The sequence below is a fragment of the Eschrichtius robustus genome, chromosome 13, assembly GCF_028021215.1.
Source record: "Eschrichtius robustus isolate mEscRob2 chromosome 13, mEscRob2.pri, whole genome shotgun sequence".
NCBI classification, from domain to species: Eukaryota; Metazoa; Chordata; class Mammalia; order Artiodactyla; family Eschrichtiidae; genus Eschrichtius; species Eschrichtius robustus.
The window spans coordinates 76,042,734-76,064,850 of record NC_090836.1 but is presented as its reverse complement, the minus strand read 5'-3'; positions in this window follow the sequence as shown (position 1 = coordinate 76,064,850).

Here is a 22,117-nt window from a genome sequence, read left to right as displayed (position 1 = left end):
CAGTAGGCAATTCAAGGGAATATGTGATTAAATGGAAAAATGTGGAGCCCAGACTGTACTCTGAAAACAATCATGTTCCTGAAATCTAAGGAGACTGTTCTGATTAGAAGTAGAAAACACTCTTTAAAGAAAATGGGCAGTCAGTTCAAGTTGGTTGTATGCAGAAATATATAGAGGATGGAAAAAGCCTGGCCACAATCAATCATATACAAGAATAACAATAAAATGAATGTTTTTATCAAAAAAATCCTGAACAGTAAAAGTCATTGGCTTATGCATTTTGAAATAAATTATACACTTTTATAAGTTACAAAATTAAATCAATAAAACTCATTTTTAAAAAGGCCAGGTCATGAAGTAGATGCAGAGCAAAATAGAGATGTTAAAATTTTTAAGGAGGAAAGTGAAATTTAAGAAAAATTAGTCTGACAGCAGTACCCAATCTTAACTGTAAGTGGAAGAAAATAAGGACCAGTAAAGAGCCAGATGCCTTCCAGCCATCTAAGTCTGTGATGATAAAGGCAATGTAATCAAACAGTTGACTGGCTCTGGGGTCAGACAAATATGGGCTCAAATTCTGTCTTTTTCACTTACCAGCTATTTGCCTTTGGGCAAGACACTTGATTACTTTGACTCAATTTTCTCATCTGTAAAATGGAGATAATAATATTATCCGCCTCATGAAATCGTCATGAGAATTAAATGAGATGCTATCTAAGAAGCACAGAGCACCTGGCACATAGAAAGCACTCAGTAACTTTTAACTGTCATCATTATCATGATTATTGAGAATGGTGGCAATGAAAATGGAAAGAGAAGGGACAAAGGTCATTTTGAAGGCAATATGATTAGGATGCAGAAAATGTCTCCAGACTTTCTGACACTGATCACTGAAGCTTAATTGTTTAGGAAGTTGGTACAGCCTAAAACCTGGCTCAATCTAGAACTTCACTCCAAATGTGTCACCCTAAATCAGTTCTGTCCACTTAGGGCAAAATATGGTCAGGACCGTACTCTGAAGACTTCTAATTTAACAGAGTTGCCCAACAGAACTTTCTACAGTGAAGGAAATGTTCTGTATTGGAACTGTCCAATATGATGAATACTAGCCACATGTGGCTATTGAGCCCTTGAAGTGTGGCTAGTGCAACTAAGGAACTGGTTTTTTTATTTTAATTAATTTCATCTTATTAATTAACAACATGAATTTTAATTAAAAGCAGATGGCCACATGTGGCTGGCAGATACCTCTCTGGACGCTAGCACAGCTGCTATCATATCCAAGATGGTCCATGATCAGGATGTCAGCCCTGAAGTACAGATGCACTGGGTATCGCTGGGGCAGTGAGTACAGAGGATGTGTTCATAGGATCTCTCCAAAAGTAGGAGTAGATTAGAACCAAAGCTGAGGTCATGATCATCTTAGAACCAGAAAGTCTAACTCTTCATTTTAAAATTCAAAGCTAACTACTGAATATGCTTACATTATCCGTTAGTTTACATAAATGTGAAGGATGAGTAGAGAAAAGGAAATGAGTTAGGAGGTAAGAAAATAACATGGGGGACACCAAAGACAGAAGTTCAACTTCTCAGGAAGAAGTTCCGGTCCATCTGCTCCTCTCAGTCTCTGTGTACAAGTGGAACGTGAGATGGAGGAAGCAGGAAGTAGTTTGATTTCACTTCCTCTTTTTGCCTTCTCCATTCATGCTTCCACTTCACTTCCAATTTTAACCCTTCAACTAACTGCTTCCCTCCTCTATCTTCTTCCATAGTAGTGACAGCACAGAAAGAAACATAAGCATTCTGGAAAACTCCTGTTGTCTTTCCTAAGTGAAGTAGAGGAAACAGGACAGGACAGATGGAGAAACTAACTGTGATGCAATTGAACCAAAGGCCTCAGCTGATCCTTGGGGGGCAGGGGTGGAGCTTGAATGGCCCCTTCAAAGGGTCCTGAATTGTCCTGAATTGAGGCAGAGAGACGGTCCTTTGAATTTCCCCTAGGCCCAACAACAGTCAGTTATGGAATGCAGGCTGTCCCTGGAGAGAGGTATAGACATGGGCAAGGCAGCTTCCCTTTGGCAGAGGACAATGCCCAGAGAAGGAGGGAATTCCTGGAGAGGAAACGGACTCTTTGTCTCAACAACCAACACTCCCAGCTGTCGACAGGCAGAATGAGCCCATAAAAGTGGGGCAGGTGGGGGAGGCGTCTGGGCAGTGTGCCACAGCCAGCAAGGTTCTGTCCCTGTCTTTGCCACGAGCAAGTGACTCTGAACCATCCATTCAGCTTTCCTAAGCTTTCGTTTCCTTATCTGGATGCAAGGGAAGTGGAAGAGCTAAACTCTGATACACTTTGCACTCTGACTTTTTATTTTAAGAACTATTCTAATTTTCTGTTTTATTTACAAAGTTGCTGTTTTAAAAATATTCTCAAGGCAGGGCAAAGATGGGAGTTTTTTCTGATTTTCATAAAAACTGATGGTTCTATCAATGCGCTGCTTTATTTAAAATAACCTCAAAGTCAATACTTAGTTTTCATAAACTGAGGATTTCTGACCATCTTTTATCAACAGCATCTTCACAAGGTATCTGACTTTTATTATGCCACTAAACTCTGTCACTGTGCTGTGGAATCCATTGCTTTATTTTGTGACCATGAGTGACATCTATTCACCTTTAAACACACACACACACACACGCACATGCACACACACACACGAAGACCAGCTTTCACTAGTGGATCTAAAAAGACTTCAGAATACAATCTTAATGTCACTGTGATTGGGTGGGACTGCTTTTAAACCACCCCTGGGGAAACAGTTTATATCTCATTCTTAAATGTCTCCAAGGAGCTCTTTCAGAATGTGATATATCCTTTATTCAGTGATCAGCAGCCTTCATAGTTAGGAGGTTCTTTCTGATATCTACCCTAAATCTCTCCTACTGCAATTTCAAACCACTCCCTTTTCCCTCCTTAATGAATTAGGAAAGGACCTGGTAATCACTGTCACCTGCCTCTTATAATTTTCATATGTTTAACTTTATTAGGATTTATTAATACCTAAACATTCTCTCCTCTGTGTCATTTTATCCCACTTAGCTATTGTCTGCTTTTTAACTCTTGAGAAATATTATTTCATCTTTTTAGTACATTTTCTAGCTTCTCTATATATTCCATAAAGTATGGAGGCCAAACTTAATGAATCTTTAGAACACCATGACTGATGAAGTCTTTTTTATTTTAGGGGTTTGGCATATTACAACCTAACATGGGTTAGCTTTCAAATTGCCTTAAACTATCCCTACATTAAAAATGTATATCAGATTGTTTAACCTCAAGGAAGAAGCAATTTTCCCACAAGACCTATTTATAAAGTAGGATAGTATCTTCCCTTATAGGGGAAGCTAATGTAAACTATTAATGACATGTATCAGGTGCAAAATGTTCTTAATGCTAACTCTCTCCAAATAATCTTTAAAATAACAAGACTCGTTTTGTCTATTAGAGTTTGGTTTTGAAAGACAAATATTTTAATTATTATTAGCTCAGTAATCAATACTTGGGAAGTTACTGTTTTCTCTGAATGCAGGCTTTATAACCTCATTGGCTAATGTGAATTTCTTGACATGTAATGTCTTTCCTGCTATTTACAAAATTAGAAGAAAAAAATGAAAAGAGCTGCTTGACAGATTTTTCTGTTAGCATGTAGAGTTAAAAAGAATTACACAAAGGTGAAACAGAACTCAAATTTTGTATTTTAAGTAACGTATGGAGAAAGTACAAAAAATTAAAATTCACTTTCGACCTGATGTCAAATATAAAGACAGTTTAAAACATTTACAGTAGTTTCTATATTCTATTTAAGAGTAAATTTTATACTTATACGTGGGAAGTAAGTATATCACATATACTTGCGTTTTAGGACATTGCCTCCTTTAGTGAACCTCAGCTTGATACATTTATCATCTCCGTCTGAAAGTTGGCTACCCACAAATGCATGTCAATTGGAGAGTCACGTGACACTGTAATTTGGGTCTCCTCTGGCCTGTAGGTACAGTGACTATCACCTCTGCCTCTTGGATTCATATTGCCCTTGACCTTCTCCCAATTCTGACTATGAGTCCTGGGCTGACGCCTCCGATGCTGCTGTTCCCACAGGCTGGGAAGAGCAGCTGAGTGCTTCCACAAGAGCCCTCTGCACAGAAAAACCTTCCCCATTTCTATTCAGTTATACATTCAAATGTGAAGAATGCTTTATACTTCGGTGGTAGGTACTTTCTGTGCATTAATTTACTTAATTCCACAATAAACTTCTGATATAGGTACTATTGTCACTATTCTACATTTTAGAAAATTAAATTCAGAGTAATTAAATATTTTACACAAGCCACACACCAGTAAGGGGCAGAGTCAGGATTTGAATAGGTATTTCTGACTCCAGTGCACAAATGTTTCCCATTATCCGCTATCTATCCCCCACTGCCATGTGTAGGCAGGATAGCTTAGGTGTGCAGAGTAGGGATGGTGGAGTTAAACTGTTACAGGTGTTCCAAAACCACTTCTCAGTTTATGACCTCCTTGGCATCTCTACCCTCCAGGTCCATGATGTGTAAAACAGATATAAAAATAGTGTATAACTCATAGAGTTGGTATAAGCATTAAATGCGAATGTGTGTAAAGTACTTAGACTAATGCTTGCCATGTAGTAAGTGCCATTAAATTAGCTATTATTATTATTATTGTTATTTTATTTTTATCATGCAATAAGAAGATCCTACTGAAGAGCAAATGATATAAAGGGTGGAAGAGTGGTACTGACACATTAATTCAATAGCCCACGTAGAGTCTGAAAACTGGTAACTAGTCACCTAGTAGACCTGCAGGGAAATGGAGACACTGAGCAGGTGTATTTGACTATTGGACAAGGTAGATCTCCATCAAGGTAGTGCTACAGTGGACAATCACTGGGGAGCAAGGGACACGAGAAGCCCACACTTAAAATAAAATATGGGGGGAGAATAATTATAAAACTACTTAAAGTTATATATGGGACCTCTATTAAATCTAGGCCTTAAATTTTCACTATTTCCTAATTTGGGTCAAGGTCTTGTGCCTAATAAAGTCCATAATATGTTTGACAGCATTCCAGATATCCTTTATTCTTCTTGATTTAACTTTCAACTTCTTTATTTAACATTCTACTTCTTTGTCAGCGCCTCATAGGTGAGTATTCTGCCTAAGTTGCCAACTTCAAGGCAGCTGTCAACTCTGTATTGTGCCTGGTACCAAGATCTTAAAACTCTCTAATCAGCCTGTCACACTTTTAAAACTAAAGCATTGGTGGCATAATCAAAGGCTGGGACTCCATTGAGAACTTCACCTAGGATTTTAATCTGACTCTCTGTACATGCTAGTTGCAAACGTGTAAAAAACTTATGAGTCTATAGTGATTCCTTATGTAAAAAATTATATCATGCAGAGGAAAGGGTCATGGAAGTGACTAAATCATCAGAGGAAAGATGAATCCATTTATACTTTCACTTCTCCAATTATTGGACAGTCAGAGGAATTTAGATTCCCAGTACCAGTTCAAATAAGGACCTATGCTATTAGAGTAGTAGGAACTTGAATGTCTACTTCATAGTGCAAGACTAATGGAAGTACACCATGTTATTATGAATGCTTCAGTTAATTTTTAATAGTGTCTAATATTCATTCCTTTGTGTCCCTCCAGGAAAATATACCCTAATACTAATACTAAGAATGAGTATGCTATAATTGCATGTGTTTTTGTTAGTGTATCAAAAACACCAACTAATATTAACTTAATCTAAATTCTATGAGTTTATAGTGGTTACCATTGTTCTAAAACTTTGGCAGATACAAGGCAAAAAAAAAAGATATTTTAAGTGAGTATAGGTATTTACAAAGCATTTTCAATGAAAACATTTTATTTGTCATACATAATAATCCTGTGTGCTAGTTTGAATAGAGCCAATATTATCATCCTTGTTTTAGGGTATAAAAATCAGAATGAACCAACCAAGCAAAAAATTAAATAAATAATTTGCCCAGAGTCTTTGGCTAGTAAGTTGCAGAGCTGAGACCCAAACCTTGGTATTCTATCTCAAAAAATCCACATATTTTCTGCTTTTAAATGGCCTACAGACTCACTGCTGTGGCAAAGTTTCATAGAAATCTTGCCTTAAAACCGCTTGAAACGAGGCAGACAGTAAATAAGACATAGTTGCCCAAATGAAAAGACAATGGACATTCATCAAGTTAGAAAGTAAGAAAATCCTTATGGCCAATTTTGGTGGGAAAGGAAAAGCTTCCTAGAAGAGTTAGAACTTTATATGTTCCAATGTTGGACCTTCATGTATGTTTTCCTAAAATGTGTAGAGGCAGATGAGGAAAAGCCTAATTGTACCTTTGATCAACAGGTAAAATACTAGAATTAGGTAACTGCATGGGAGCAGTGAGATACTGACCAGTCCAGCATGCCATGGGGGTGGGAGATTCACACTGGAGAGTAGCAGGTGATGGTAATAGGCAAAGCAGACTAAAAGGTAGAGAGCTTTATGTCAGGCAAAAAATTTGGCCTGGATTCAGCAAACCACACGGAGCTGCAGTAAAGGAAAAGATAACCCAGCAGCATGGTGTGAGATGAATTAGAAGGGCCATCAAAATAATGTAGGCCTGGTGAAGCCTTATATCAGGAATAGCACTGAGTCGTTAAGAAAGAAACCAAAGACTGTTTTGTGGTGGCCAATATGTGTTAAATGCAAAGAGCAAAGGACAGAGGCAATCCCAAGAATTAGAGTTAGCTGCATGATGATGGTGCCGATGACTAAATAGGAAAGCTAGTTTGTAGTTTGAGTGTATTTGAAGGTAGCAGGGAGTGCAGTGGATAATGTTTGTAAATGGCTTCCTCTTGACTGAAAACAGTCTATGTCCTAATTCAAGGTAGTTTCTTTAAATTGGAGACAAAGGAATGATTGAGGTGATCAGTTTGAATCTTTTACAAAACATCTTACTCCCCACTATATCCTTAGGATACCACCCTGGGGCATATTTTGAAAGTTTTAAAATTTCCAAATGGCAATGGTTTGGAGATTATTAGAAAAAGACCAAGAATCCAGTTGCCGTGGATGGAACTCTATTTCTAAAGATCCTTTACAAAGGAAAGAAACTCAGATATCAGGGACCTAATATGCACAGGCACTATGTGTGGGGGGGCGTCTGCATTTATCTTCCTTCGCACAGCTCTGGGAAGCCCCTGTTATAATCATCATCAATAGAGATGTTAATGGTGGTGTGGAAATGGAGCCTCAAGGAGCCTCAAATGGGTAAGGTCATAGTGTGATGGCAGAGTGTGGATTCACTGCTGGGTCTTCTGCTTTAAATTTGGTGTGCAGCAAAAGGGTATGGTTCTTCTCTAAGTACATCATGAAAAAAAGAAGGATCTGCCATAGAGTGTCCTGATAAAACAGAAAAGGTACAAGATAGGATAGGAAAGGACACCACTATCTTTAAAGAGTAAAAACATAATAGAAAATAGGAATAACGTTAAGACAAAATAATACAATATAAGCTGGATAAATATATGCTAAAAAGATATAAAGGAAAGATACAGCCAGAGTGCATAACATTGTTTTTTTTAATATATCATGTGTTAACACGGAGTCCAAAAATTCTCTCATATTCTGTGATAGCATTAGGAGTACTCTCTGAGATTAAAAAAAAAAAAGATTGTGATAAGATATTTTAAATCTGAAAATTTAATATTTTCCAGATTATTTAGAAATTAGGTGTGATGTTTTTCCATCCAAGAGAGTCAAATGCTGTATTTTCCCTTTCTACCTCAGTAGACATGCTGTTCTTCAGCATCTGTCTCAGTACAGAACGATCATCAACTCACAGTTTAGTCATGAAGTTCAGGAAGTGAAATCCAGGGAATTGTCCATATAAATGAACATGTTTAACCTGTGCAGTATAACAGAAAACAAAATGTTTCTTTCTAATGGATGAATCATAACATAATAGGGACCCTCCCACAAAAGAGCTTGACTCTTTTTAAACATGCAATTTTAAAGCCATTTAATAAGCACAAAAGATTTCCATTAATGTTGGATTTAGAAGTAACTCATAGTCAAGTCCTTCACTGGAATTTGACTCTGCATTTCAGTGGTCCTCAACCTTGGCCATGCATCAGAATCACCTGAAAAGCTTTATAAAAACACCTGCTGAGTCAGGACCTCTGAAGGTGCAGCCTGGGCTTCTTTGTCTGAAAGAAAGCTCCACAAATGACTCAAATGCACCAGCAAGATTGAGATTTCTGATATAAGCAATACATAAATAGTTCTTCAGTCACCTTTCTCTGAGAGGAATTAGCTAGGATATTGCCATGCAAACTTAAAAACAAAAGTGTTCCCTGATAAGGAGACTTTGACCACTTCTCAAAAGAGTTACCTCAATTCCACAGAACAGCTGTAGTTCCACAATCTGTACCCCTGCAGGCTATCCCACTTTCAGCAGCTGCGATAAATTCCAAGCATACTTCCAATGCAAACCAACCCAACCTTTGAATCTAAATCCCTCCAAGTCTCTCCTAAAGTTTAACTGTAACTGTTCACTTTGGTTCAACTTTCCATTTGCCTGTATTAGTCAGCTAGAATGGTTTAAAGATTTATAGATAGAAAAGCTCACATATGATCCATATTTTATTGTAATCAAATGTTAACTGGGTTGCTCATGCTACCAAGTATTTGCCTACTATGGACATTCGAAAATAATTATTGTCAATGAATCTTTGCTTTCTTTTTTTTCTGTGAAAAGTGATACTTGAACTTAATAAATATTTATTGGGCCTCTACTATTGCTGGACACTGTGGTATGCACTGGGGATACAATAATGCCCTTAATTTGATCATATTTTAATAGGAAAGCATTCACTTGACAAATATTTATTGAATGGAAGCAAAGATACATAAGGTGTAATCTTTGCATTCTGGGATATCACAGCGTATGTGAAGAGGCAGATTTATAAACAGAACTTCCTCTTCAATTTGGTAAGTGTCATGACAAAAGTATTATGAGGTACCATGTGATCACAAAGGAAAAGCAGTCTATATGGGGAATGTCAGTACAAGCTTTTCAGAGAAAGTGGCATCTAAAGTGGAAGAATGAATGGAATTTTCCAGACAGAGAAAAAGAGAAAGAGTATTCCAAACAGAAATAGTGTGTCCAAGTCTCAGAAATAAGAAACTCGTGGCACTCTCATGGAAGAATGAGAACGTCATGGAATATTTAGCACAGACTCTGCTATAGAGTGTTATAGACTCTTATAACACTATATCTATGTAACTCTTTCTCTGTTGCCATCATTGTCATCATTCTTGATAAATTCACCAGACCTGTAGATAACCATCCAATTGCCTGGCGTCTAGGCTCTTTACTTCCAGTCATCATACAGAAAGGTGAAATGATGGAGAATTTGCTTTCTCTGCCACAGTGTCTTTGAGCTAGGACGTCAGTCTTCTCCTGCCTTTGGACTTGGACTGGAACTATACCACAGTGTCTCCTGGGTCTCCAGCTTACTGACTGCAGGTCTTGGGAACCTCTTAGCCTCCATAACCATGTAAGTCAATTTCTTATAATATGCATGTATACACGTATGTGTTCATGCATGAGTGTGTGTGTATGTGTATGTGTTTTGTGCCTTATGAGTTCTGTTTTTCTACAGGACCCAGACTAATACAGTAAGCATCAATAAACAAAATGGATAAATGAATGATGGTATGTGTAGCTAAAATATGGCAGGGGAATAAGGGTATGAAGCTAAGAGACATCAATAATAATAACAACACAAATGTGTTATGCCTTAATTATATGCAAGATACTCTGTCAAACACTTTATTTATATATTTATTCATTCATTCATTCATTCATTTATTTAGTTTTGGCTGTGTTGGGTCTTCGGTGCTGCACGTGGGCTTTCTCTAGCTGCGGCGAGTGGGGGCTACTCTTCCTTGCAGTGTGCGGGCTTCTCATCGTGGTGACTTCTCTTGTTGAGGAGCATGGGCTCTAGGTGCGCGGGCTTCAGTAGTTGCAGCACACGGGCTCAGTAGTTGTGGCTCGCAGGCTCAGTAGTTGTGGCTCGTGGGCTCAGTAGTTGTGGCACACAGGTTTAGTTGCTCTGCGGCATGTGGGATCTCCCTGGAGCAGGGATCAAACCCGTGTCCCCAGCACTGGCAGGCGGATTCTTAACCACTGCGCCAGCAGGGAAGTCCCTGTCAAATGCTTTAAATGGACCACGTTGTTTAATCTTCATAACACTATCAGATGTGTACTTTTATCATCTCCATTTTATAGAGAAAGTCACGGAAGCTCAGAGAGATGAGGTAAATTTCTAAGGTCATATTATTAAAAATGTTTTGTTTGGGGCTTCCCTGGTGGCGCAGTGGTTGAGAATCTGCCTGCCAATGCAGGGGACACGGGTTCGAGCCCTGGTCTGGGAGGATCCCACATGCCGCGGAGCAACTGGGCCCGTGAGCCACAACTGCTGAGCCTGAGCATCTGGAGCCTCTGCTCCGCAACAGGAGGGGCCGCGATGGTGAGAGGCCCGCGCACCGCGATGAAGAGTGGCCCCCACTCGTCGCAACTGGAGAGGGCCCTCGCACAGAGGCGAGGACCCAACACAGCCAAAAATAAACATAATAAATAAATAATAAATAAAAATTTTAAAAAAAATGTTTTGTTTTAATTCATTTCCAAAATAGAAATACTTTTCTTCATTATTTCGGTTCTTTCAAATCAATCAACTAGTCAAGCAACAAGGATATACTGAGCCTGCTATTATGTGCTGTAGGTGATTTCCTCTCAGGAAATGAAGCCGCTGGCGGTGAACACAGGCATCTTCCTGTCTTCAAGAAACATCAGGTCAAAAATACTCCAAACTCATGATGCCTCTGGACAACCTTCCATTTTTCAGTTCTGTAACTAGCTATTTGCAATAGAAAAAGTAATTATAAGAGCAAAATAACTACAAGCAGCTGTAAATAAGAAAAACTGAGTTCAACTAAGCATTCTAAACCATGTGTTCCATTTCAGAAATGTGCTGTCCAGGTCATTAGTAACGTGGGAATTATTTTTTACTCTAAAGACTAAAAAGTCTGTCCCTGGTAGACTTAATTTAAAAAATAAAAACTAAAAAATTAAAAGGAAAAAGGAAAAAGAAACAGCTTTTTCCCCCCTCACACAGCCATCTAGATCAGGAATTGGCAAACTTTCCCTGTAAAAGGCCACACAGTAAATATTTTAGGCTTTGTGGGCCGTATAGTCTCTGTCACAACCATTCAACTCTGCTGTTGCAACATGAAAAGAGCCATAAACAGTAAGTAAATGAATGGATGTGCTGTGTTCCAATCAAACTGTATTTCCAAAACTAGATAGTCAGCTGGATTTGGCCTGAGGGTTCTAGTTTGCCCAATCTCTGGTCTAGAACCTTGGGTACCATACTCCCAGATTAGAAAACATAAGCAGTCTACTCACTCTGATGAAAATTACTTCTTGATGAGGTCTAACCCAGTGAATACTAGTACATGTCCTGAAGAATAGGTTGAGAATGGGTAGAAAGTAGCAGTAGTTACAAGATTGTGTCTCTACTTGAGCCTGTCCTAAATAAACAACTAATAAAGAACCTGTGTCATTAAAGAATCAGAGCCATTACCACTTTAAGACAGGACTCTACCATTTTACTCAATATCATCTTTCATCAGCAGGTTCTTAAACATTATTGGTTCCCTCACATAAATTCCATTTTACTACAGATATTTACCTATTGTAGACAAAGCAGATTTGTTATTTTCCCTGTGATTTGGTGACTTGTAAACTTGTGAACTGAGGCATAGAAATGAATTAGATAAAACCACCTGCAAGTTAATTTTTAGGTTATTTCTAAATGGTACCACAGATTTCAAAGGTAAAGACCTAGACATCAGAAAATCTGCATTGGCAGGTTTTGACCTTTTCTTGGTTTTGAATTTTAAAAGATTACAAGAGAATGTTTTTTAAAGTTATAATCAAAACATCTGAGTCATAAGCCCGTTAATATTTAGATTATAATAAAATATTAAATCTTTCAATTTAAAACAATGCATTTTTAACCATCAAAAAAAGTCATGTAACTAAAACTCATTGTTTTAATTCCCCTTCAAATTGCATTTACATTAGTAAACAACACATTTTTTTTACTTTACACATTTTTTTAATAGATTTATAAATTCTATAGTATTTTGTTAACACGTTAGGTTGAAAATGAAATCTTGTTAACACATTATACTGGAATTTTATTGTTATAGGGATTGAAAGAACCTTCAAAAGCTATCTGGTTTAGGCCTTAACTTTCAGTATAGAGTCATTAAACTTTAATTTCCAAAGTGAATTCCACAGAATGCAAGTGCCACCATTTTTTTAAACACACATTTTGTGTTGTTTTGTTTTATTCAATAAGAAGGATAATTTCTAAATTCAACAAAGTTTAGGAAACTCTTGCTTAATCTTAAACAGGATTCAAAGCTGATCTTCAGGCAATCTTTCTTCTGAAATATAATTTACTCTATTTGTCCGAATTTCTAACCTCAGAAGTTTTATGTAAGGCTTGGGTTAACATCTGGAAAAAAATAGCATTCCTTGTTTGGCAGGGGTAGGGCCAAGGATGTCCTGGGGGCAGAACAAAAGTATCCTTCAGCTCTTTCTTTCCAAACTACTGAAAGAGACTGACAGCAGGTTGGCGCACTGCCCACACAGAAGGCCTTCTCCAGTCCATGTGTGCCTGAGCTTCATTCATCCCTAGCTCTGGTTCAGAGTTGAATTCCAAATCATACCAGTCAACAAAATTATGTTTACCAATTTAAAACTATGCCATATGCTATAGTATTGTTATTATTATTTTGAGTTGTAAATTAGTCAAGAGAGAATTGCTAGAGCCTGTGGAATTTTTTAAATAAAGTACATTGAGGCAGAAAAAAAGTTTTTAATCTTTATTTTAAATTACAGAGTGGATCGTGACAATTATCTCTGAACAACCCAAGGGCTGTTTGTGGAACAGGTGAGCACACTAGAGAAAATTCATTTGTTTTTCTTGTCGTAGTAACTTAATGTTTTGAGAGTTAAATATACATTCTTCTCAAATGTTGTTTCACTCATTTTCATACTTCATAAGCATGACTGCTGAACATAACAACACTTGTCAGCTGATTATCAGCAAGTGCTTACATGAAACCACAGTAAAAATGTGGTTAGAAACTACCAAGAAAAAAATGAAAGAAAAAAAAAGTTTATTATCTTTCAGTTTTATAGGAGAAAGGGTGTGCTTAACAAAATGGTTTATTTTAAAATAACCAAAGTCCTGTTGAGACAACTAAGTCCATCAATGGTTGTTTGAGAATATATTGTAATATATTTTTTAAATCTTCTAAAATCAGGTATTTTATTATAAGAAGAGTTGAACATCATATGCCATAATTTAAAATTGCCTTATAATTTCTAAAGCCCTCTTTTTATGTAGAAGGGCAGGAGGGACAGATCAACTAGAAGAAAAATGTAGAGACTAGTCAATTGGAAGAGGTAAATTGAAAAAATAGAAAAATCAGAAAGAAATTTTAAGATTTTAAAAAGAAGAAAGTCATCTAGAGAGAGAAGAAAAGATTAAAAAATAAGAAGGAAGAAAAAGAAGGTGAAGAGGACAGAACACAATAGTAAAGGGGTTAAAAATAGATTTATATCTAATATAATATGCCTTAATTCTTTTTCCTTCCCCCCCAAAAAAACTATTTTGAAGGAAAAGATGGCTAAATTATATAAAACACAAACTGTAACCACCCAAGAATTACAGAACTGAAACTTTTCTGTCACCAAGTAGCCCTTTTGCTTCACAGTAATATGCCCTGCCTGGCATTTCTGAAACACAGAGATCACCCTATCTGCTATCTGATCTGCTATCCCATGGCTCACTTCCTGCTCCTTCCCTCAGTGCATGGCCCATGTTCACAGAGGAATATACTAGACACAGTGGTCTCAGTATTGGAAGTAAAGCTTTAGGAGAAGAGTGCTGGTCTATAGGTAGCATAGAAAGATCATGGGAATTTTGTAGCTACCAGTGTAGTAAGTGATTTAGGCGAGTATCATCAATGGATCCTAAAACCTTGGTCTCAAAGCATTACTCCACAGCTGACTTACTAATTAAAAAGGGGAAAGTTTATCTTTACAAAGGAGAAATCTGGCAGTCACCATCTTAATCGAGTAATCAAACTAAACACCACCAACAGGGGAGCAACCTGACATTCACCTCTGTACTATTCCTGCCCAAAATATTTTAACCTAAAGCGAACTGCAAGGAAACAATCAAACAAATACAGAACTTAGGACACTCTGCATGACAAGTGACCTGACTTTTCACAAAAGGTAATAGCATGAAAGACAAAAAATGGGGAAACTGTTCTGTGAAAAAATATAAAAGACTACTCAAATGTTATGCATGATCCTAGATAGAAAAAAAAAATAGAGCTATGAAAAATGGGGGGACAGTTACAGAAATGTAAATACAGATGATATATTAGGTGATGTCATTGAATCATTATTATTAGATCATTATTATTAGTTTTTTTAGGTGTGAAAAGATTTATTATGTAGGAGAATGTCCTTATTCTTAAGAGATGCAGGCTAAATATACTTGGAGGTGACAGGATGTCTGCAACTTACTTTCAAATAGGTCACCAAGAAACTGTGTGTGTGTGTATGTGTGTGTGTGTAAAGACATAAATGTGGCAAAATATCAATTGGTGAACAGGTGTTCGTTGTACTATTATAAAATGTTCACAGGTTTAAAGCATTCTAAAGAAAGAGTTGGATAGCAGGTGGTATTGGGAAATTGTTGACCTTGAAGTCAGAGAACCTAGAACCTCAAACTGGTGTTTCTATCTTGGGCAAGCCACTCTAGCCCTCTGAGCATGAAAAGGATGACCTCACTGATCCCCCCATAAGATTGCTCTAAAGATGTATCATGTATGTGAAGGGGTGTTTGTAAACTATAAAGCACTCAAGGGTTGTTAACCTGGAGTCCAAAGATAGAAGACAGGGTGCCATGAATTTGGATGGGGGAAAAATTACACCTTTGCATTCAGTAGCCTCTAAGTGAAATTTAACATTTCCTCCAATTATACACCTAGGCATGAGTTACATGTCATGTGTCAAGTACATAGTAAGAGCTCCATAAATGTTAGCTCTCTTATCACTACACTTAACCATTTCAAATTGCACAAATGAGGTTCATGAAAAGCATGAGTCAGTCATGGAGTTCTTACAATCCTGCATCCTCTTTTTTCTTCCACATCTAAAATGACACTCCTACTCTGAGCTAATACCATGTGACAGATGCTATATCACTGACTCATGCTTTCCATGGCCCTCACTTGTGCAACTTTTAAAAAATGAATTGCACTGATAACAGAGCTAACTCAATGCATTCAAAACTGAACTCCTGGTCTCCCCCTCAAACTCCCCCCTCCCCTCCAAAAAAAAAAAAAAACTGCTCACTTAGAGCATCTCCCATATTGGCATGCCATCTATCCAGGTACTCAGGTCAAAAATATTAGAGTCATCCTTGACTCTTCTCCACTCACTTCTACTTTTCCGGAGAATTCTGTTGGCTCTAACTTTAAAATAAATTTTAAAATCTAACCACATCCTTCCACCTCCAGTGCTACTACTCTGGTTCAAACCACCAGCATCTCTCACCCAGAGATGAATTCAACAGTCTGCTGATGGGTCTCATACTTCTTCTCATGCCCCCTATGTTATCTATGTAGAGTTCTCCTTTTACATTGTGTCATATCATGGCATTCCTCTCCTGACAAACTTGCAATTGTTCCCATTTCTCTCTGAGTAAAAAGCCAAACTCCTTCAAGTGATCTCAAGAATCTGTATGATCTGACCTCCCCTTATGTCCATGACCACAACTCCTACTACTCTTCCCCTACTCCTGCCCACTCACTTTGACCCAGCCACACTGGCCCCCTTGTGGTCCCTTCAACATGCCAGGCATGCTCCCACCTTCGAACTTTTACACTGGCTGTTCCCCAGAAATTCATGTGGTTAATTTCATCATCTCCATGTCTCTGCTCAAGTCACCTCCTTAGAAAAGCCTAGGCTGACAATCCGGTGTATAATAGCAACCCACCTCAGGATGCCTAATCCCTCCTTACTCTGTTCTTCTTTTTGTGCCTATAGTACTTATCACCTTCTAACATAGGAGTAATTTAACTATACATGGTCTATCTCTCCCTGCTAGATTATAAGCTCCATGGAGACAAAGATCTTTTTTTGTTCACTCATATATTTTTCAAAGTCATGTGGTCATTACACAAATAACAGATGTTGTTGAGGATGTGGAGGAAAGGGAAACTTGGGGCTTCCCTGGTGGTGCAGTGGTTACGAATCCACCTGCCAATGCAGGGGACATGGGTTCAATCCCTGGTCCGGGAAGATCCCACATGCCACGGAGCAACTAAGCCCGTGAGCCACAACTACTGAGCCCACGTGCCACACCTACTGAAGTGCACGTGCCTATAGCCTGAGCTCTGCAGCAAGAGAAGACACCACAATGAGAAGCCCGTGCACCACAACGAAGAGTAGCCCCTGCTCGCCACAACTAGAGAAAGCCTGTGCGAAGCAACGAAGACCCAACACAGACAAAATAAATAAACAAAATAAATAAATATTTTTAAAAATTAAAAAAAAGGGCTTCCCTGGTGGCGCAGTGGTTGAGAATCTGCCTGCCAATGCAGGGGACATGGGTTCAAGCCCTGGTCTGGGAAGATCCCACATGCCACGGAGCAACTGGGCCCGTGAGCCACAACTACTGAGCCTGCGCGTCTGGAGCCTGTGCTCCGCAACAAGAGAGGCCGTGACAGTGAGAGGCCCGCGCACCGCGATGAGGAGTGGCCCCCGCTCGCCGCAACTAGAGAAAGCCCTCACACAGAAACGAAGACCCAACACACCCAAAAATAAATTAAATAAATAAATAAATAAATAAAAAAGAAAAGGGAAACTTCGTACATGGTTGGTGAGAACGTAAATTGGTGCAGCCACTATGGAAAACAGAATGGAGGTTCCTCAAAAAACTGAAAATAGAACTATCGTATGATCCAGAAATTCCACTCCTGGGTATATATCCGAAAAAAACAAAAACTCTAATTCAAAAAGGTACATGCACCCCAGTGTTCATAACAGCATTATTTATAATTGCCAAGATATGGAAGCAACCTAAGTGTCCATCAACAGATGAACGGATAAAGAAGATGTGGTGTATATATGCAATGGAATATTACTCAGCCAATAAAAATGAAATTTTGTCATTTGCAGCAACATGGATGGACTTGAAGGGTATTATGCTAAGTGAATTAAGTGAGACAGAGAAAGACAAATACTGTATGATATCACTTATATGTGGATCCTAAAAAGTAAAACAAAGTAGTGCATATAACAAAAAAGAAACAGACTCACAGACATAGAGAACAAACTAGAGGTTACCAGTGGGGAAAGGGAAGGGGGGAGGGACAAGGTAGAAGTAGAGGATTAAGAGGTACAAACCACTATGTATAAAATAAATAAGCCACAAGGATATATTGTACAACATAGGGAATATAGCCAATATTTTATAATAACTATAAATGGAATATAACCTTTAAAAATTGTGAATCACTATGTGGTACACCTGAAACTTAAATAATATTATACATCATTTATACCTCAATAAGAAAATTATGTGTTCATTTATTTATTTTTTTGTTGGGTTGTTTGTTCAGTTTTTTATTGTGGTAAATTCCACATAATATTTACTACCTTAACCATTTTTTAATGTACAGTTCCATTATATTGAGTACCTTCATATCGTTGTGCAACCATTGCCACTGCCACCATCTCCAGAAATCTTTTCATCTTGCAAAACTGAAGCTTTGTACCCATTAAACAATAACTCCCCATTTCTGTTTGCTCATGCTTTATAAGCACCTGCCACAGAGGTACTTAATAAATTTTTGTTGACTTAATGAATGAATGCCTGTCACAAAACTTCAGATGTCATCTCCATGGGGAATATTTGTAAATTTATCACTCAGATAGGTTCTATTTCAGATTCCCACAGTTGTGTCGAAATTATGCTCTTCTCTGTACACTAACTGTTTGGGCTATGCCTCTTGCATCTTTGTAGTCTCCGGTATCATTATCATATTATCTTAAACATAGCAAATGTTTATTAAAAGTCTAATAAGTGAATAAATGGCTGAATACCAGAGTCATGAGTGTTGGGCCTCCTCCTACCTCAAAATCCAACCTCACGTGTTTTAGCACCTCCTACATGGTCCCAAGTGTGCCAGCGTGTGTTAAAGCTGAGATGTTCTCGATAAGAAGCAAATAGTCCACAAGTTAGAAAACACACAGAACTATTTTTTAATATCATAAAAACCAAGGTTTACCATGACATACTGATGGCCTTACTTTAAGATGCCAGTGCTTTAAGGGCCAGCAGATGAGAAAAGATAGCAAGCAAGGAAGAATTAAGTCAGTGTATTTACATCGAGAATTGAGAATAATAAAAAATAAAAATAAAAAAACAAAAAAAAAAACAGGCTTCCAGGAGTTCTAACTACTCAAGAATCTACCAGACCTCTTGAGAGAAAAATTGAGATGGAAAGCCTAGGAAACCATAATTGACGCTCTCTCACCCAAAAAGAAAAGGGAAGATGAACCACCGCACCTAAAGTAGGAAAGAGGTCAAGATGTTTAGAATCCATCCCATGATACCTGAGAGGAAGAGAACGTTTTAGGAAGACATAAGATTACATCACTCAAATTTACTCCCTCCCAGGCCCTAGGAAATGCTCCAGATTCTTTGGCGGAAGTGCCTGTAGATAAGAGTCAGGCCAACACTGGGATCGTAGAACAGAAATGTGAGCAGAGCAGTGGTGAGGAGGGATCCGCTACACACCTCTGAGAGAGAGGAAGGGGTGACAGCTGCAGTGAGCGGACAGGTGGATGGACCAGAGCCAGGAGCAGGTGGAGAATGAGAGTTGGCAACAGGATCGAATTCTTAATGGCCACTGTGGAGAGGGCCTGAACAAGGAGATGTGGGGAGGCTGAGAGGTCCAGGGGCTTAAATAGATGGAACCCTGGAAGCCCTTTTTTATCCCTCCTGCCCTACAGGGCTGTTGTTCCAAGGAAAGCGGAAGCACAAGTAGATCAACTCAATTGAATTGTCTCTTCTTTGAATTGAAGTTTCAGCCATAAAATGGGTCATAGAAGGTCTGTGCGTCCTAACTCATAGATATTCTGTATTCTGAAATTTCACACTGGTTGATTTTTTTTCATCAAACTGTGGGTTAAACCTCTCCATACGATTAGAGCTAAAAAGTTGAAACTGACTTCTGATGGCTGTTGAACAAAGTGATACGGTCTCCTTCATGTCCCAGACCGTTGTTCCTCATCCAGTGCCTCTATTTTTAAAAGCTTCTTTGTGACTCCTAGATGAAAAGCTGTAGGATTTGGGGGGTAAAAGAGTACGAGACTATGTGGTGATAGAAAAATGTATTGACTCTCATAATCTCCTTCAATTAGCCTCAGCCCAAGCTCACAAGCAGCACACGAAGACTTGGGACCTGCACACCATGAAAACACACATCAGAAAATTCATCCAGCGTCTCTTTCTTTCATCTAGTTCAAACTTAAAGATTGACGCATCTTCTTACTTAGCATTTGGTGGTGCATCTTCTAATTGCTTACCAATATCTCTAAGACACTTTTTTCTAGTGTTTCTCCCTTAGCTCTGAGAAGAGCAGCTTACACTTGGGGGAAAACATGAACTAGGCCCACGGTGTCCTTCCAGGGAAGGAAATCAGATACCAGAGTAACATGAAGCAGAGAGGTACCTTATCATGTGTTGCAGGATGAAAAAAAATTGAAATTTGGTTTTACTCAGTAATTGAATTCCACATCACACTCCCTCCAGGACCTTTGATGCTGAAGAATTCATCTTAATTTCTAAAGGCTGAAAGAAAGTTTTGAAAGAGGAGATTAGAGATTAGGGATGTTATTAAGAATTGGGTGGGATGGCAAAAGAACAAGAGGTAAAGGGTCCAAACCAACAATTTGGTAAAAATGTTTTCAAGAAGTGTATCTGCTTGGCCATTTGTTGAAATCTGCATTACTTACCATGTAAATGATGTTATGAATGATGGTGGGGGACAGTCACAATCAGTTGCCTTTCCAAGAGCCATTCTTTCTTCTTTTTGTTTAAAGAATCCTGGTTTTATGGTCAGCTTAAGGGAATTAATCATACTCTACACCAGAGGAAGTCAAAGTTTTTTCGTAAAAAGCCAGGTAATGAATATTTTAGGCTTTGCAGATCATATGATCTCTGTCACAACCCATCAGCTTTACCATTATAGCACAAAACCGGCATAGACAATATGTGTATGAATGGGTGTGGCTGTGTTCCAATAAAACTTTATTCACAAAAACAAGCATAGGGCTGGGTTTGGCCCAGGACCATACTTTATCAACCCCTGGTCTAAGGCAATCACAGCAACTCCAACACTTTTTGCCAGTTATTGATCTAGTCACAGGTAGGTCACCTACTTCTGCTGAGTATGAAGTAAGAGGAAGTTAGTTAAGAGGTTTCTGATAAAGCATTTCTTTCATGATAAAAGAGAGGGGGTATAAGAAGAAAGTCTTTTGAACCCTTCCCTCTCTTTTTCCTTTGAACACTTGTTTGAGGACATGATGCTTGAAGCTGTGGCAGCCATCTTGTCCTCATGAGGTTCTAAGTTGGAAAACAAAAGCCAACAGCTGAGAGTGGTGGAATGGCAGAATGGAAAGAGCTAGGATCCTCACTGAATCACTGCACTGCCATTTATCTCCAGACTTTTTGTTAGGAAAACAATAAATATCCTGATGATTAAGTCACTGTGGTTTTCTGTTACTTGCAGCTGAAAGCCTTCCAAATTCATATATACACAGAAGCTCAAAATGTGAATGAAATAGTTTTAATGGTACCTTTAAATTCTTCTGAATATCTTGGGATATTTTCTGCCATAACGTTGGAGCATGGGCTCATATAAAATGAAAATAAGTATTGATATTACCAAAAAAAGTACAAGATTGCCACTGTAGGAGGTGTGGAGTTTACACCAGTGCTACCCAGTACTGCTATGGAGGAGCCACTGTGCCTATAAAAGAGGTTATTTTTACATATGAAGTCATTTTAGGTCAGGTTTTCTTAACAAGGGAAAAGAGAGGTTGGAGTGGATACGAATAAAGGCAGCTAACAATGACTGTCACATCAATACAATTACTGAAATTATTATTGACCATCTTGAATTGTCAAATAAAACTGAAATTACATGGTTTCTGTTTAAGAATGCAGGGAAGTCGACAAACTATTGTTAAAGTTTGTTGTGTAATTAAACCAAAAAGAGTTTTATGTTCTTCAGAAAGCTCAGCATAAATGGACTCATGTCCCCAGACCTTATATTCGTTCAGTAGATGTTTACTGAGAGGCTTATAGTATTTTTTTCCACCCTTTCCCTCTCTTTGTGACCTCTGAGTGTTTCCATACGCTATTTCCTCTGAATGGAATATTCTCCTTCCTTGTCCCACCTTCCCATCTCTCAATCTGGCTGACCCTAACTCATCTTTCAGGTCTCAGATTAAATGTCACTGCCTCAGGAAAACCTTTTTCTAACCCCATATAATTACATTATATTTTTTCATGGGTGTCATCCACCTATCATTATGTTCATTGTTCTCTACTGTAACTATTTCTTTTATCTTCCATCTTCCTCACTATATTATATGCTCCACAAGGTCTAAGATAATGTCTGTTTTGTACAACAGCATCTAGCAGACTGCCTGCCCCATGTTTAATATATACTTGTTGACTAAATGAATTAGTGGAATGTCATGTAAGCTGTGAAAAAAGAAAATTGAAGACAGACTTAACATAAATGATTAATACTATAACGTGGCTGAGGCTACAGGGATGCTACAGGATATAGAACAGGT